Genomic DNA, 16,491 nt, shown 5'->3' with positions numbered 1-16,491 from the left:
TAAAATGTGCCAGTAGGTACACACAGACTGCAACATCACATACATTAAAACAAACTAGACTGACACAACATCACCCTAGTAAAAAACTCAAAGGAAAACGCCACCCTGTAAGGAAACTCAAAACCCTTCAGGCAAAAGCCTATATAAATAAGCATACCCTTAGGTTAAAAAAACAGAGCTTTGCAATGGGAGAAGGAGATCCCAAAGTTGAAGGTTGTCCACTGAAAAGGCACTGTCCCTATTTGTAAAGAAAGGACTGGCAATGAGAGAGCACTAGCTGATTTCCACTGCTGGACTAGAGCATCAGGCAAAGAGTGGTCACTAAGGTAGTTAAGAGGTACAAATCAGATAGGGATTGATTACAGATTAAACCAAACATCAGGAAAGACATTGGAAGTTTGTGCCACCAGTGGGGGCACTTGTGTAGTATTCTTCATGTGAGAGGCATAGCTATGTAAATAGGCAATTGCGTTCTGCACTAACTGAATCTTCTGAGTGCTCTTCAAGGGGAGCCCATTCTGAAGTCTGATATAATGTATAGCTGATACGCTTATTGACAAGGGTGTTATTTGTATTTGGCTTCCCAGCTTTGGATTTTTCGACTGCTCCGGTTACATGGGTATCATTAATGTTTCACTGGTACAATTATATTGATCTTAGCTATCAACTAATGTATCATCTTACAACCTTAATCAACATTTGATGAGACCCCCACTGTCAAATCAAGCCTGCCCCTTCACTCATCAAGCAACATGATTGTCTAATAAGGCATGCCACAGCAGGAATAAGGCCTATTTTAGTCTTGCTGATGGGGTGAAGGAGACAGGTGGAGAGAGGAACATAGCGAGAAATGAAAGAAATAGCAAAATGAGAAAATGCACTTCAAATCCTACATTTCAGGAGAATCTGAGACTGAGATTGGAGGGAGAGGAGGAGAAATGAAAAAACCTCAAGGGGATCAGAGAGAAAATAAAATCCAGAGACTAGAAAAGCTGTAGGGCCACATCCTTGGCCCCTCAAATGCCCTTTGTGCTGTTCCAGCAGCACAAAAGGTACCTAAAGCTGCTTTATGGATACAGCTAAGGAGTCCCCCGGTATAGGAGATCATGAGTTGGCCCCCCTTGGTAGACTGAGTGCTCCAGTGCCAGCTAAGGAAGCAAAAAGGCTTGTTAGTGGACAAGAGGGGTCTGGTGCATGATGTGCTCTGGCAGTCTTGGCTAGCAAAGTGGGCCCCTGACAACCACTATTCATCAGGACAAGTTAGACCAGCCTTGGCTGCTCTAACTTGCCCCAGGGATCAGTTTGGTGCCCAACAGGTCTCAGAGTCAGGATGGGTATGTGGAAAGAAAGCCTAAAGCCACGTAAAGCTTACGGCCCCATATGCCTCCTCAGGGGGGCATGATGAGAAGTGTGATGGATTTTTATTTGTTATGGGACTATCAAGCAAACCCCAACATTAGCATTTCAAAAATACAAATGAACAAGGAAATCTCAAACAGCTCAGATTTTGGTTCGCAGAAGAGTGTGATACAGATCCAAAACTTGTCAGAATTACTCGACTCTGTGGCAGCCCCCACCAGGTCCTGTGGCCCTCTTTCTCCTCCACAACCCTTATTTCTCATATTAGGCCTTGCAACAATTCCTCCCTAGGACACACAATGCCTCCCCCCACCCCACCCACCTCCCATTGTCAGTGTTGGTGGGGGATGGTCTATCTTAATGCTATCCTTGTTAGGCAGGGAGCAGGGCATCACTTCTCTTTCCTTCCACTGAACAGGGGGCCTGGACTCTTTCACCCCTTCTCTAAGAGCAGGAGATGAGTTGTGGATATTCTCTTTGTCTTGTAGGAAGGCAAGACACATTAAACTGGTTTAATAACAAAGTGCCTGGGCAAGATGGGATTGCGCACAGTGAGTTTTATGTAAAGATTTTATATGCCAGCCACCTGTTTGCTTGTAGCTAGTGCTAATCCTTAAAGTGATATTATTAGCTTCCCCCATCCCACATGTTGTGTAAGGCTGGTTCTCCTCTTCCCCCAGGCAGAAGTAAGGGCTGTATGGGTCCTTTTCACTTCCTTCAGGAAGAGGGAATGGCCCTGTGTGATAATGGGGGGATTTTTCATTCTCTGGGGGTATCAGGATGGGGGTGGCAGCCTGACAGAGGCTACTGGGGAGTGAAATGTCTGTGTATATAAGGGCATCTCCTCAGTAAACTGCAAGGGAACTAAAGCTGTGGGCTCCTTTAAATCTGCCTGGTTCAGCTAAATGGTGCAGGGAATAGGACACCAGTAAATATACAACAGGGAACAATCCAACACTGTCAGGGAAAGGGACAAGGGCTCTTCGCCATTGGTAAATTCTGATTCTATAATTGATGTGGATGTTCAATAACTAATGATAGTATTCAGCAAATGTCTCTGAGCTATTACCTTATTTTGCCATTCTCCCATGATATTTTCCGCTCATGGGCATCTTTACTTTTATGAGCTCTCTCATGACGTCAACCAACAAAAACTAAAAAACAAGCTCACAGTAACTGCTGAACTTTTCATAATTTAGTTAAACATCTAATTGGACTGACCAACTTTTGCTATCCAATAAATTGTTTTTAAACATAAGAACATAAAAAACACAAGATGAACTCCAAAAAGTGCAATTAATATCCTTCAGAGGGGCAGTTGGTGTTGTCGTCCTAACATCTTCCCAGGTCATTAGAAATTTCTTGCCAAATATAAAAGATTTTAGGGGAAAATTCCCCTAGGCACTCTCCCCGTGAACAGTTTATATATGTGAGGTTTTAAGGAAAAGATTATCAAAAGTGACTAGTGATTGTGGGTGCTTCAATTTTGGGGGCCTCAACTTGAGACTCATTAAAGATTTTCAGAAAGTTCTGAAGATCCATACTCTGAAAAAACAGACCCCTTTCAGGTGTCTCAGCTAGGCAACAAAAAATTGAAGCACTAAAAAAATCACACTAGTTACTTTTGAAAAATGTGGCCCGTCATCATAGCACATACATATGAATTATTTGTGTGTGTATAGTCTTATCTAGAAATGAAAAGATATTGTGATAATGCTTCATAATTTCTAACGTAGAATCAGTCAACGTGGATTATTCATAGCACAACAAACAAGTGGCATGGGTTCCATTAGCTTAGTGGCTTCTGACCTCTTAGAACAATAGTCTTTCATACCTGACAAAGGGAAAACTGATTTAGATGCCTGGCATTTCACAAACATGGTTAAGGTTTGAAGAATGAAAGGACATGGAGCAAGTCTGGCACTTGTCAGCATACTAATTCTAAACTACATTTCAAAGCAAAATACAATTGAATGACCAGCTTCCTGAAGAAATGCGGTAGAATTGGAATTATGTGCTGTAAACTAATTTTCACTACAGTCGTTTAAGTTGAAACATCAGCAAAATGTAATTTCCAGTAATTATTTCTAGCACCAGACAAGTACCATTGTTCCTCACCAGGAGACTGAAAATAGTATAATGTGAATATGTGGAATTCTGTGCTAAAATAAACAGTACTAAAATAAACAGTTGCATAGTATGTACTCAGCTACAGAGGAGAATTGTTCCAGTGAATACGAAACACAACAGGACTTTGACATACAATATTCCAAGACTAATTTACATAACCCGTGATCAAAGAGCTATAGAATGAAGCAAAGAACCAACTGATTCAATTTTCCTCTTAGAAAAGGAAATGGAAATGGACACTCAGGGTCAAGTCCTGCATCAGTTGAAGTCAATGAAGTGATTATTCCTTTTTAGTGCTGCTGGAGGCATAAGCTACACCAAAGAAGCAGAGCGGGAAAAGTGCCGTAAGGGATGGTGCAATGGACAAATTCCACTCGGTATGCGAGGGAGTTCCATGAGTTCCAGTTTAAAGCATTTGTATGTTCTTGTGGTTAATTGTAACACAAATACAAACCATGCATACAGTGAGTGGATGTAAGTGCTGCACACTGTCTGGCTTGCTTAGGGAAAGGCCCTACCAAAGTAGTTTTATCTGCCCAACACAACATCCAAGACATGCAGTACTCATCTTTAAAGCCTCATAAAGCATACAGTTATGCAGAACCATTGAACCACAGCAATGAGCATAGCAAAGTGATGCTTTTACTTGAACATTGTGTTTTCCATTGTTAAAACAGCAAGTTAGTTAAAACTCACAGCCCTCCTGTCAGGCAGTAAAATGTCATTATCTCACTTTTACAGATACAAGAGTGGCAGCAGAAAGGTGAAATGTCTTGCTCAAGGTCACAAAAGGGGACAGTCTCACAGGTGGGATTAGAACTCAGGAGTTATTGGCTCCCAGTTATTTGCCCAGACTCTCTGAAGGCACTGAGTAGAAATGGAGGGCAAGAGTCTGTCCAACAGGTGTACACTGAAAATACTGCACACTAGCTCTGAGGATGTGCAGTAACTGCAAAGCTGACAGATCAGCCCACTGGGAAATCCTCCTGAAATAATGACCCTGCACCAGCCCCCCTCACAGCTCCAGAATAGGGGCACACCAGGTATGTGAAGGAAAGGAGGAGACGTGCTCAGAACGTACCTTGCTTTGGTTATTCTGGACTCCCAGGTGGGAGACAAACCAGGCAGCAAAAGTTAGAGCAATCCTTGGGGCTAGTTTAGCTTACAGCAGGGACTGCTGCATTCCTTGGCCAGCTCCAGAATCTAAATGGTCCAAAGTTGATGCCCAGCTCAGAATTCGAACGCCTTAGAAAGGAGCTGCCTTTTTGTCTAACTCTGACCAAACTCAATGAATTTTTCTCAGTTTGTGCCTTTGCTGCGTAATGAAAAAAATAGAAACTTTTCAATATGCATCTTTGCAAGCTAGCAAAATGACACCTTGTGCAACATACTCTTCATTACATCAAAAGCTCATACGAAAAATATCTTTTTTTTGTGGCAGCATGTGTCAGTTTTTTAAAGACTTGGATGTTATTTGGTTATTATTTTTCCACGTACCCTAGATTAACTGTGGGATGAAAGAACAAAATTAGAACTGCCACTCATCAAGTAGACCTGAACCAAACTGCAGGTTTCCAACACACTACACTTTTGGGATGTATGGAATATAAATCTGGATTTGAATTTCATATTTAGCCCATATATCTGTAATAGGCTGAGCCATAATACTGTGTCCAAATATCCCTGAATTTCAGGATTGTTGTGTCTACAGCTATGTAAGCTTTTGCCTATCTACTGTATGCTTACATGTAGAAGAGTCCCTTCACCTGCCACGGGGTAGCTGTGAAAGCAGTTTACTATTTTTTGCCTCAGGCCTGTGTCTATCAACACTACAATTCAACATGCACAGGGAGACACACCCATATTTAAGGGCAGAAAGAATTGACATCATAGTGGGTAGATCAAGGACATCACATTCAATGGAGTTATATCAAGGATTTGAATTTGGCCCACTGTGCCTCTACAAATACGTTTGTCAATATTTCACTTGCCAAATCAATATTGTTCCAGTTATCAGCTAGATACCGTGGCCTATATTTTCAGAATTGTGCCTGCATAATTTACACCTCAGTTGTGGTCATAGTGCTTGAAAATACTGGGACACATTCAGCTCTTACTGATACTAGTTCAAACCTCATATAAGTCCATTGAAATCTGCATAAACTGGGATCAGACTCTGATTTAACCAGTTTAGTGGTTAGCCTCACTACGCTTGCTTTCATGAATGGCTCTATCCATTTTAGGTTAAATCTGGCAAGGTGCTGAGCATTTTGGCCCCCATCCATCAAAGCACTTAAGCACATGAGTAGTGCCATTGAAATCAAGTTACACCTGTGCTTAAATACTTTGCAGAATTGGGGCCAGAGTATTCAGTATTTTTCAGGATCAAGAACAAATTCACTGGGAACATTGCCGTATGTCTGCATGTAATATGACCAAGGTACAAATACCACACTTCTTAGCCTCCAGGCCCTGTATCAGCAAAACTAATTTAATTCCCTGAGTGGGGTGGTTTTCCCCCCTTTTATTGTTGAGAGTACTTTGGTTGCCATAGTACAGTTGCTATATATGTTGTTAACAGTTAAGATCAGGACTGCTTTTTGTTTGGTATTGTGTAGCCTATGGGAATATTCTTACCTGCTTCTATATGCGTAGCTGCTACTGACATATGGGATCTCTGCACCGGTTCCAGGGTAGACCCATTAATGTGCCTGTAGATGCTGTCCTGCAGTGCTATTCTTGTAAGGCAGACCTACAGTCTCATAATTTTATTATCTTTGTAAAATGAAATGAAATTGAATTTAAAAAAGGGGAAAAATCAATACAGAGACCGTGGTGGACTGTCTCTTAGATTTACTTTGGAGATAATTATCAATGTCTGAATGTTCTAATTGCTGTCTGTGACATCACATGAATACTGCCTAGAATAAGTGCAAAGTGTCCTGGAACAACTTAAATAAAGTTAATAGACAATACAATGCAGTAAGTTTAGGCACAGCAAGTTTTCTATAGTGCTTGATTCTTGAGTAAGTGTGAAAGGGCGGGGACCGATGTACTTAAGGGCCTGTCAGAAATTCACTGTACCTATACCCCGAGGTGTGCACATTGCCTTAAAGAGGAGGGGATAGAGACTTCTCCCCTTCTTGGTGTTGGGATTCCCTCTGAGATCTTTTCCACTTGGCTAATCCAGAACACCTTGCTTAGTTTTAGGAGAACACTTCATCCAGTTCTCTGGGATACAGAAACTCAGTTTAATTTCAGCTTATTACTTAGGCTACTCTATTAGGCATGTAAGCTCTCTATGCTCATGCTGGCCATACAGATACAGGGTGATACCACAATTCCAAATCATGTGAAACATGACACAGTTTATATATATATTTTTCCTAGCATTGATACTTTTAAAAAACTAATTGGTTTGGACATTGTACAGATTGTGTAAGCAGTGAAATTGCTTTGCAGATCATGTAAGAACCAATCGCTGATGTCCTCACCTTATCTACATTTCAAGCTTATCAGTTCAGGGTGTTCCCACTTATTTCATCTAGTCCAAAAACACAGTTTCCAGCACGCAGCCTGTCACACCCTTATTTACAGTTTATCCTTGCACTCAGATCTAGATTCCTGTCACACCCTTATTTACAGTTTATCCTTGCACTCAAATCAAGCTATCTGCAAGTTTACTCATGCCCAGCAAGAGCTATGTCTACACTTGGGCCATGTCTACAATACAAAATGAAGTTGACCTAACTTACATCGGCATACAGCCACCACAGTTATTAAATCACTTATTTGTGTACACACTTGCCGTCTTGTGTCGGCGGTGCGTGTCCTCACCAGGAGTGCTTGTGTCAGTTGTCTTGTCAGTGTGGGGCATTGGGAGATGGCTCCTGAAAGCCCATAACAGTTGATGTAAGCGACACAGTGTCTAGTCTGACACTATGTTGACCTAACTACATGGACCAGGACTCTATGCTGCTCGGGGAGTTGATGTTACTAAATCAGAAAAGAGAGGCACTTACATCGGCATGAGTCAAATTTAAGTGAAGACACTTCCACAGCTATCTCAACTCAGGGCAGCTTACATTGACCTAAACATGTAGTGCAGATCAGGCTTTGGTACCAGCAGATATGCTCCCCCCTGCCTTCCAATATTTGCTTTGTGGTGGGGCAGCTCTGCACCACTCCTCACACAGTGCTTTGCCGACAGACACAATACCGCACTTAACAATATGCTATGGCAGTATATATTCTGTGTGTGCCCAGATTGGGATACCGTAGTGGTGTTGAATAGCACCTTTACCATTAGTGGTCTGGTTAAAGTCAGTGGGACTCCTTACAGAGTAATGTGCTAGCCCACACAAGTAAGGATGTCACACTCTGTTTTATACCATTTTAAGACCCAAGCCAAAAGCAAAAAGAAAAGGAGTACTTATGGCACCTTGGAGACTAACCAATTTATCTGAGCATAAGCTTTTGTGAGCTAGAGCTCACTTCATTGGATGCATACTGTGGAAAGTGTAGAAGATCTTATTATATACACACAAAGCATTTCCACAGTATGCATCTGATGAAATGAGCTGTAGCTCACGAAAGCTTATGCTCAAATAAATTGGTTAGTCTCTAAGGTGCCACAAGTACTCCTTTTCTTTTTGCGAATACAGACTAATACGGCTGTTACTCTGAAACCAAGCCAAAAGCACTTACACATGTCAGGAACTTCACTCATGAGCATAATTTCATTGACCTCAGTGGGACTACCCACACAAGTAAGGTAATTCACCTCCATAAAAATGTTTGCTGGATCTTGTCCTTAAACTATGAGCTCTTTGGGACAGGGACTGTCTCTTAAGTTTTTGTCGAGAACCACGTATGCTGCCAGCACTTAATAAATAGCACCAATGATGATGATAAGCATCAGCTATGTATGTAAGAAGAGGAAGACAAAAAGCATCCTTCTTTCCCATCCCCATGCTCTGTAAAACATGGAGCAAATACATATGTTTGGAAATATGAAGATGAAGTTGAATCTACACAAGTATACTCATAACTCAATGGGACTGAAAACTGACCAGAATGGACCGTGAATTTCCCATGGATCGTGGCACCTATCAGAAAGTTTAAGAGAAAAAAGAATTTTTTTCAGTTTCAGTTGGTAACATATTTGGCACCCATCAGTAGGTGGGAGCAAGCAATTTCCTATGTAACTTTATCTCTGGCACATTTGAAAGTAAGTGACAGGGTCCAAAGGGATGTTTAGCATGTATTCTTTAGTATTATCCCCCAAAGGGTGATTTATCAACAAAGATCCCAGTGATGAAGGTACATACCCTTAGCTACCACAGTCTTTTCTGCACTCCAAAGAATAATTGTTTATTGTATTTATATACATGTTTAAATCAATTCTAGGCAGTATTTTGACCCATATTATCCTAAGAAAATGATATATGGCACACATGTGCCAAAAGTTTCATATGATTTGTTTGTCTTTCTCAGTAAACTATCTTCCTGAGTCTGCCTTCAGTTTTTTAATGTAGTTTGAGCCTATAGTTCAGAAATAGCTTACTATGGGCAGAATATATTCTGTATATTGCTCTCTGACACCCAAGATAACCAAGTACTATTCTGCTGGGAGTCAGATTTCTGTTTCTTTAGAAAGCTGGTTTGCAGGGAAAATGCCTCAATTGAAAGTATTTCATGTATGAATTGTATTCTATAATCTAGCTATGTTTATAAGGTATTCATATCTTAAAAGCGATTTTCAGTGTAAAATTTGCAAATTGAAATTTGCACAGATAGTCAGTCACATATTCACAGCTTTCCATGAACATGCAACCATTCAGCCTTATCGTTTCTTTTTGCATGTATTTTCAATACTAAAACTTGTGCACCAAAATACTTGCCAAAAGCAAACACAAAAAGGTGCATGAATCATCAGAGCAGTCTTTAAACCATGATTTGAGGACTTCAATAGCTCAGACATAGGTGAGAGGTTTACCGCAGGAGTGGGTGGGTGAGATTCTGTGGCCTGCATTGTGCAGGAGGTCAGAATAGATGATCATAATGGTCTCTTCTGACCTTAATATCTATGAACCTCATTTTTCTCTGAAAGTTGTCTAGAATGTTTTTTCCAATATTTGCCCAGTTCTAGTGATAATTATGAAGTCCTACCTACATGGCTACAGATTTGTTACAGTGTACAATGTTATAAATATACTGTGTTTTTAAGAATCTAGAAGCAAATTAGAAAAAGTGCTTTTTATTAAAAATTAAATTCAACTACCCAAGCAAGAGAACTCTTTTAAACTACATAGAAAAGTTTACAGAAACCCTACACATTCAACCTCCCCAACAGCTTATTGAGTGATCCCACTCTATCAGTGAACACAAGACAGAAGCATTATGTCACCAGAATGCTCTCAACAGCTAATCTGTGAACCTGTTACTGACACTGCTGACAAGTGTTTAACTCTTTTGTAGATATCACATGCTCCACAAAACCAGAAAGAGTCATCCTGAAATCACTTAACTAATAATCTGGGCTTCTAAACTACCTCAGACTCCAGTGCCGCTGGAATGTCGAAAGGGGAGCAATCTGCATCGAGCAGGGGTGGCAGGTTTGTATAATTTTTGGTGGTGCCCAGAACAGGTCCAAGTCCCACCTCCCCACATCTGCCTTGTAAGCCAATATATATTTTTTAAAATAATGTAAAAATGTGAGGGCTCGGGGGGGTGGGGGAGCTGGTGATGAGGGGTTTGGGGTGTGGGAGGGGGCTCAGGGCTAGGGCAGAGGATTCGGGTGAGGGCTGTGAGGTGGGGCCAGGGATGAGGGGTTCACGATGCAGGAGGGGGCTCAGGGCTGGGGCAGAGGGTTGGGGGGGGGGAGAGGAAATGAGGTCTCTGGCTGGGGGTGGGGGCGGGGATGAGGAGTTTGGGGTGTAGGCAGGCTACCCTGGGACTGGGGCCAGAGTGGACTCCCCCCTCCAGTCCTCTCCCCACCAGCAGCAGTGAGCTCTGGGGGAGGAGGCCCCCCTCCAGCAGCACACTCCCCCCATACCACTGTCACTGCACATGCTCCTCGGGCCCCTCTCACATCCAGGAAGCCCCCTCGCCTCCCCTGTGGTGGGTGCTGGAGCTGCCATCACATGTGTGCCTCCTCCCCTGCTGCTGCCCCGCACTATAGCCTCACTGGGGGGGTCGGGCTGCCACTTGCCCAGCATGGGGCAGCAGTGGTGACTGCAGGTAGTGGGGGCCCCCCCGTGCTGGTGGAGGGTCCCACCGGAAAAGGGAAGGGGCCGAGGCTGAAGGGCAGGGTCAGCATGCCCCGGCACTAGTAGATTGGGGGCACTAGGACCCTGCGGTGGCAGTTGATGCCAGGAGCCAGCAGAGCAGAGCTGCAGAGGGCAGCCACCGGCTTGAGGCAGGGAAACTCTGGGGCCCAGGGGAGGTGCACAGAGGCGGCAGGCGGGGCCAGGGGAGAGACCTGGCCCCAAACATTGGTGGAGCCAGGCCCCCAGGCCCTGAATATTGCTGGAGCCCAGGCACCACGGGCCCATACAACTTGCCACCCATGGCAACTGCAAAAATCACATATCAAAGGTAGATCTTAGCAAACATTAAATTTCTCTGTCTAAATATTTGTGTGACTACTGATATGTCTAAGCGTGTTCACATATTTAACACAGGAACAGTTTTATCATTTTCAACAGCGAGCACAACTATTTTAAGCAAACATTTCTAAAAAGTCACAGCTTGAAAAAATATTGGAGGCCATGGCATATTCCTTCTGCTTTCCTGAGCAGGGACCAAGAACAGCTTCCTGGAACATCAGGAAGTACAAAAGCATTCTCTCGGGCTGTCGCTTAATCGCAGTTAACTCACGTGATTCACTCAAAACAATCGTGGTTAAAAAAATTAATTGCAATTAATCGCACTGTTAAACAATAGAATACCCATTGAAATTTATTAAATATTTTTGGATGTTTTCTACATTTTCAAATATATCCATTTCAATTACAACATAGAATACAAAGTGTAAAGTGCTCACTTTATATTATTTTTGTTACAAATATTTGCACTGTAAAAATGATAAACAAAATAAAGTATTTTTCAATTCACCTCATACAAGTACTGTAGTGCAATCTCTTGATCTTGAAAGTGCAACTGACAAATGTAGGGTTTTTTTGTTACATAACTGCACTCGAAAACAAAACAATGTAAAACTTTAGAGCCTACAAGTCCACTCAATCTTATTCCTTGTTCAGCCAATTACTAAGAAAAACAAGTTTGTTTACATTTATGGGAGATAATGCTGCCCACTTCTTAATTACGTCACTTGAATGTGAGAATAGGTATTCGCATGACACTGTTGTTGCTGGTGTCGTAAGGTATTTACGTGCCAGATGTGCTAAAGATTCATATAAAGAAAAGAAAAGGAGTACTTGGCAACATGTGACCTCCAGAAGAGGTAAGCGGAATGTCCGGGTTCCAGTAACACAGACACAGGTAACTAACCGCTTTCATGTTCTCTCCACAGGTATCGTTGCGGAGAGTGGACCAGATGATATGTCTGGGGCGAGAAAGCAGAAGGAGACTCCGCTGGTTGGAAGGCATGAGATGCGCTGTCCTGAGGTTGGGGGTTCCACGACCACCACCCCCAAGAGGAGAAGGCGGGTGGTGGTGGTCGGGGACTCTCTCCTCCGGGGGACTGAGTCATCTATCTGCCGCCCTGACCGGGAAAACCGAGAAGTCTGCTGCTTGCCAGGGGCTAAGATTCGTGATGTGACGGAGAGACTGCCGAGACTCATCAAGCCCTCGGATCGCTACCCCTTCCTGCTTCTCCACGTGGGCACCAATGATACTGCCAAGAATGACCTTGAGCGGATCACTGCGGACTATGTGGCTCTAGGAAGAAGAATAAAGGAGTTGGAGGCGCAAGTGGTGTTCTCGTCCATCCTCCCCGTGGAAGGAAAAGGCCTAGGTAGGGAGCGTCGAATCGTGGAAGTCAACGAATGGCTACGCAGATGGTGTCGGAGAGAAGGCTTTGGTTTCTTTGACCATGGGATGGTGTTCCATGAAGGAGGAGTGCTGGGTAGAGACGGGCTCCATCTTACGAAGAGAGGGAAGAGCATCTTTGCCAGCAGGCTGGCTAACCTAGTGAGGAGGGCTTTAAACTAGGTTCACCGGGGGAAGGAGACCAAAGCCCTGAGGTAAGTGGGAAAGCGGGATACCGGGAGGAAGCACAGGCAGGAATGTCTGTGAGGGGAGGGCTCCTGCCTCATACTGGCAATGAGGGGCGATCAACAGGTTATCTCAAGTGCTTATATACAAATGCACAAAGCCTTGGAAACAAGCAGGGAGAACTGGAGGTCCTGGTGATGTCAAGGAACTATGACGTGATCGGAATAACAGAGACTTGGTGGGATAACTCATATGACTGGAGTACTGTCATGGATGGTTATAAACTGTTCAGGAAGGACAGGCAGGGCAGAAAAGGTGGGGGAGTAGCACTGTATGTAAGGGAGCAGTATGACTGCTCAGAGCTCCGGTACGAAACTGCAGAAAAACCTGAGTGTCTCTGGATTAAGTTTAGAAGTGTGTGCAACAAGAGTGATGTAGTGGTGGGAGTCTGCTATAGACCACCGGACCAGGGGGATGAGGTGGATGAGGCTTTCTTCCGGCAGCTCACGGAAGCTACTAGATCACATGCCCTGATTCTCATGGGTGACTTTAATTTTCCTGATATCTGCTGGGAGAGCAATACAGCGGTGCATAGAAAATCCAGGAAGTTTTTGGAAAGCGTAGGGGACAATTTCCTGGCGCAAGTGCTAGAGGAGCCAACTAGGGGGGGTGCTTTTCTTGACCTGCTGCTCACAAACCGGGTAGAATTAGTGGGGGAAGCAAAAGTGGATGGGAATCTGGGAGGCAGTGACCATGAGTTGGTTGAGTTCAGGATCCTGACGCAGGGAACAAAGGTAAGCAGCAGGATACGGACCCTGGACTTCAGGAAAGCAGACTTCGACTCCCTCAGGGAACGGATGGCCAGGATCCCCTGGGGGACTAACTTGAAGGGGAAAGGAGTCCAGGAGAGCTGGCTGTATTTCAAGGAATCCCTGTTGAGGTTACAGGGACAAACCATCCCGATGAGTCGAAAGAATAGTAAATATGGCAGGCGACCAACTTGGCTTAATGGTGAAATCCTAGCGGATCTTAAACATAAAAAAGAAGCTTACAAGAAGTGGAAGGTTGGACATATGACCAGGGAAGAGTATAAAAATATTGCTCGGGCATGTAGGAATGTTATCAGGAGGGCCAAATCGCACCTGGAGCTGCAGCTAGCCAGAGATGTCAAGAGTAACAAGAAGGGTTTCTTCAGGTATGTTGGCAACAAGAAGAAAGCCAAGGAATGTGTGGGCCCCTTACTGAATGAGGGAGGCAACCTAGTGACAGAGGATGTGGAAAAAGCTAATGTACTCAATGCTTTTTTTGCCTCTGTTTTCACTAACAAGGTCAGCTCCCAGACTGCTGCGCTGGGCATCACAAAATGCGGAAGAGATGGCCAGCCCTCTGTGGAGATAGAGGCGGTTAGGGACTATTTAGAAAAGCTGGACGTGCACAAGTCCATGGGGCCGGACGAGTTGCATCCGAGAGTGCTGAAGGAATTGGCGGCTGTGATTGCAGAGCCACTGGCCATTATCTTTGAAAACTCGTGGCGAACCGGGGAAGTCCCGGATGACTGGAAAAAGGCTAATGTAGTGCCAATCTTTAAAAAAGGGAAGAAGGAAGATCCTGGGAACTACAGGCCAGTCAGCCTCACCTCAGTCCCTGGAAAAATCATGGAGCAGGTCCTCAAAGAATCAATCCTGAAGCACTTGCATGAGAGGAAAGTGATCAGGAACAGCCAGCATGGATTCACCAAGGGAAGGTCATGCCTGACTAATCTAATCGCCTTTTATGATGAGATTACTGGTTCTGTGGATGAAGGGAAAGCAGTGGATGTATTGTTTCTTGACTTTAGCAAAGCTTTTGACACGGTCTCCCATAGTATTCTTGTCAGCAAGTTAAGGAAGTATGGGCTGGATGAATGCACTATAAGGTGGGTAGAAAGCTGGCTAAATTGTCGGGCTCAACGGGTAGTGATCAATGGCTCCATGTCTAGTTGGCAGCCGGTATCAAGTGGAGTGCCCCAAGGGTCGGTCCTGGGGCCGGTTTTATTCAATATCTTCATAAATGATCTGGAAGATGGTGTGGATTGCACTCTCAGCAAATTTGCGGATGATACTAAACTGGGAGGAGTGGTAGATACGCTGGAGGGGAGGGATAGGATACAGAAGGACCTAGACCAATTGGAAGATTGGGCCAAAAGGAATCTGATGAGGTTCAATAAGGATAAGTGCAGGGTCCTGCACTTAGGACGGAAGAACCCAATGCACAGCTACAGACTAGGGACCGAATGGCTAGGCAGCAGTTCTGCAGAAAAGGACCTAGGGGTGACAGTGGACGAGAAGCTGGATATGAGTCAGCAGTGTGCCCTTGTTGCCAAGAAGGCCAATGGCATTTTGGGATGTATAAGTAGGGGCATAGCGAGCAGATCGAGGGACGTGATCGTTCCCCTCTATTCGACATTGGTGAGGCCTCATCTGGAGTACTGTGGCCATTTTTGGGCCCCACACTTCAAGAAGGATGTGGATAAATTGGAGAGAGTCCAGCGAAGGGCAACAAAAATGATTAGGGGACTGGAACACATGAGTTATGAGGAGAGGCTGAGGGAGCTGGGATTGTTTAGTCTGCAGAAGAGAAGAATGAGGGGGGATTTGATAGCTGCTTTCAAGTACCTGAAAGGGGGTTCCAAAGAGGATGGCTCTAGACTGTTCTCAATGGTAGCAGATGACAGAACGAGGAGTAATGGTCTCAAGTTGCAGTGGGGGAGGTTTAGATTGGATATTAGGAAAAACTTTTTCACTAAGAGGGTGGTGAAACACTGGAATGCGTTACCTAGGGAGGTGGTAGAATCTCCTTCCTTAGAGGTTTTTAAGGTCAGGCTTGACAAAGCCCTGGCTGGGATGATTTAACTGGGAATTGGTCCTGCTTTGAGCAGGGGGTTGGACTAGATGACCTTCTGGGGTCCCTTCCAACCCTGATATTCTATGATTCTACTTGTGGCACCTTAGAGACTAACCAATTTATTTGAGCATGAGCTTTCGTGAGCTACAGCTCACTTCATCGGATGCAAGATGATGTCTGTCTGTATCTGTACAAGTTTTTTCATGCAGTTGATAGATTTCCACTCCATACGGCTAAATGCAGTGCCTTGCATAATGACAGGTTTCAGAGTAACAGCCGTGTTAGTCTGTATTCGCAAAAAGAAAAGGAGGACTTGTGGCACCTTAGAGACTAACCAATTTATCTGAGCATGAGCTTTCGTGAGCTACAGCTCACTTCATCGGATGCATACTGTGGAAACTGCAGAAGACATTATATACACAGAGACCGTGAAACAATACCCCCTCCCACCCCACTGTCCTGCTGGTAATAGCTTATCTAAAGTGATCATCAAGTTGGGCCATTTCCAGCACAAATCCAGGTTTTCTCACCCTCCGCCCCCCCCCCACACAAACTCACTCTCCTGCTAGTAATAGCCCATCCAAAGTGACCACTCTCTTTAAAATGTGTATGATAATCAAGGTGGGCCATTTCCAACACAAATACAGGTTTTCTCACCCCCCCACCCTTTTTTTTTTTTTTAAAAAAAACACACACACAAAAACCTCACAAAATGGCCCACCTTGATTTTCATACACATTGTGAGGAGAGTGGTCACTTTGGATAAGCTATTACCAGCAGGAGAGTGAGTTTGAGTGTGTGTGTGTGTGGGGGGGGGGGGAACAGAGGGTGAGAAAACCTGGATTTGTGCTGGAAATGGCCCAACTTGATGATCACTTTAGATAAGCTATTACCAGCAGGAGAGTGGGGTGGGAGGAGGTATTGTTTCACGGTCTCTGT

The sequence above is a fragment of the Lepidochelys kempii genome, chromosome 2 (genome assembly GCF_965140265.1).
Source record: "Lepidochelys kempii isolate rLepKem1 chromosome 2, rLepKem1.hap2, whole genome shotgun sequence".
Classification (NCBI taxonomy): domain Eukaryota; kingdom Metazoa; phylum Chordata; order Testudines; family Cheloniidae; genus Lepidochelys; species Lepidochelys kempii.
This window is presented reverse-complemented; position numbering follows the sequence as displayed.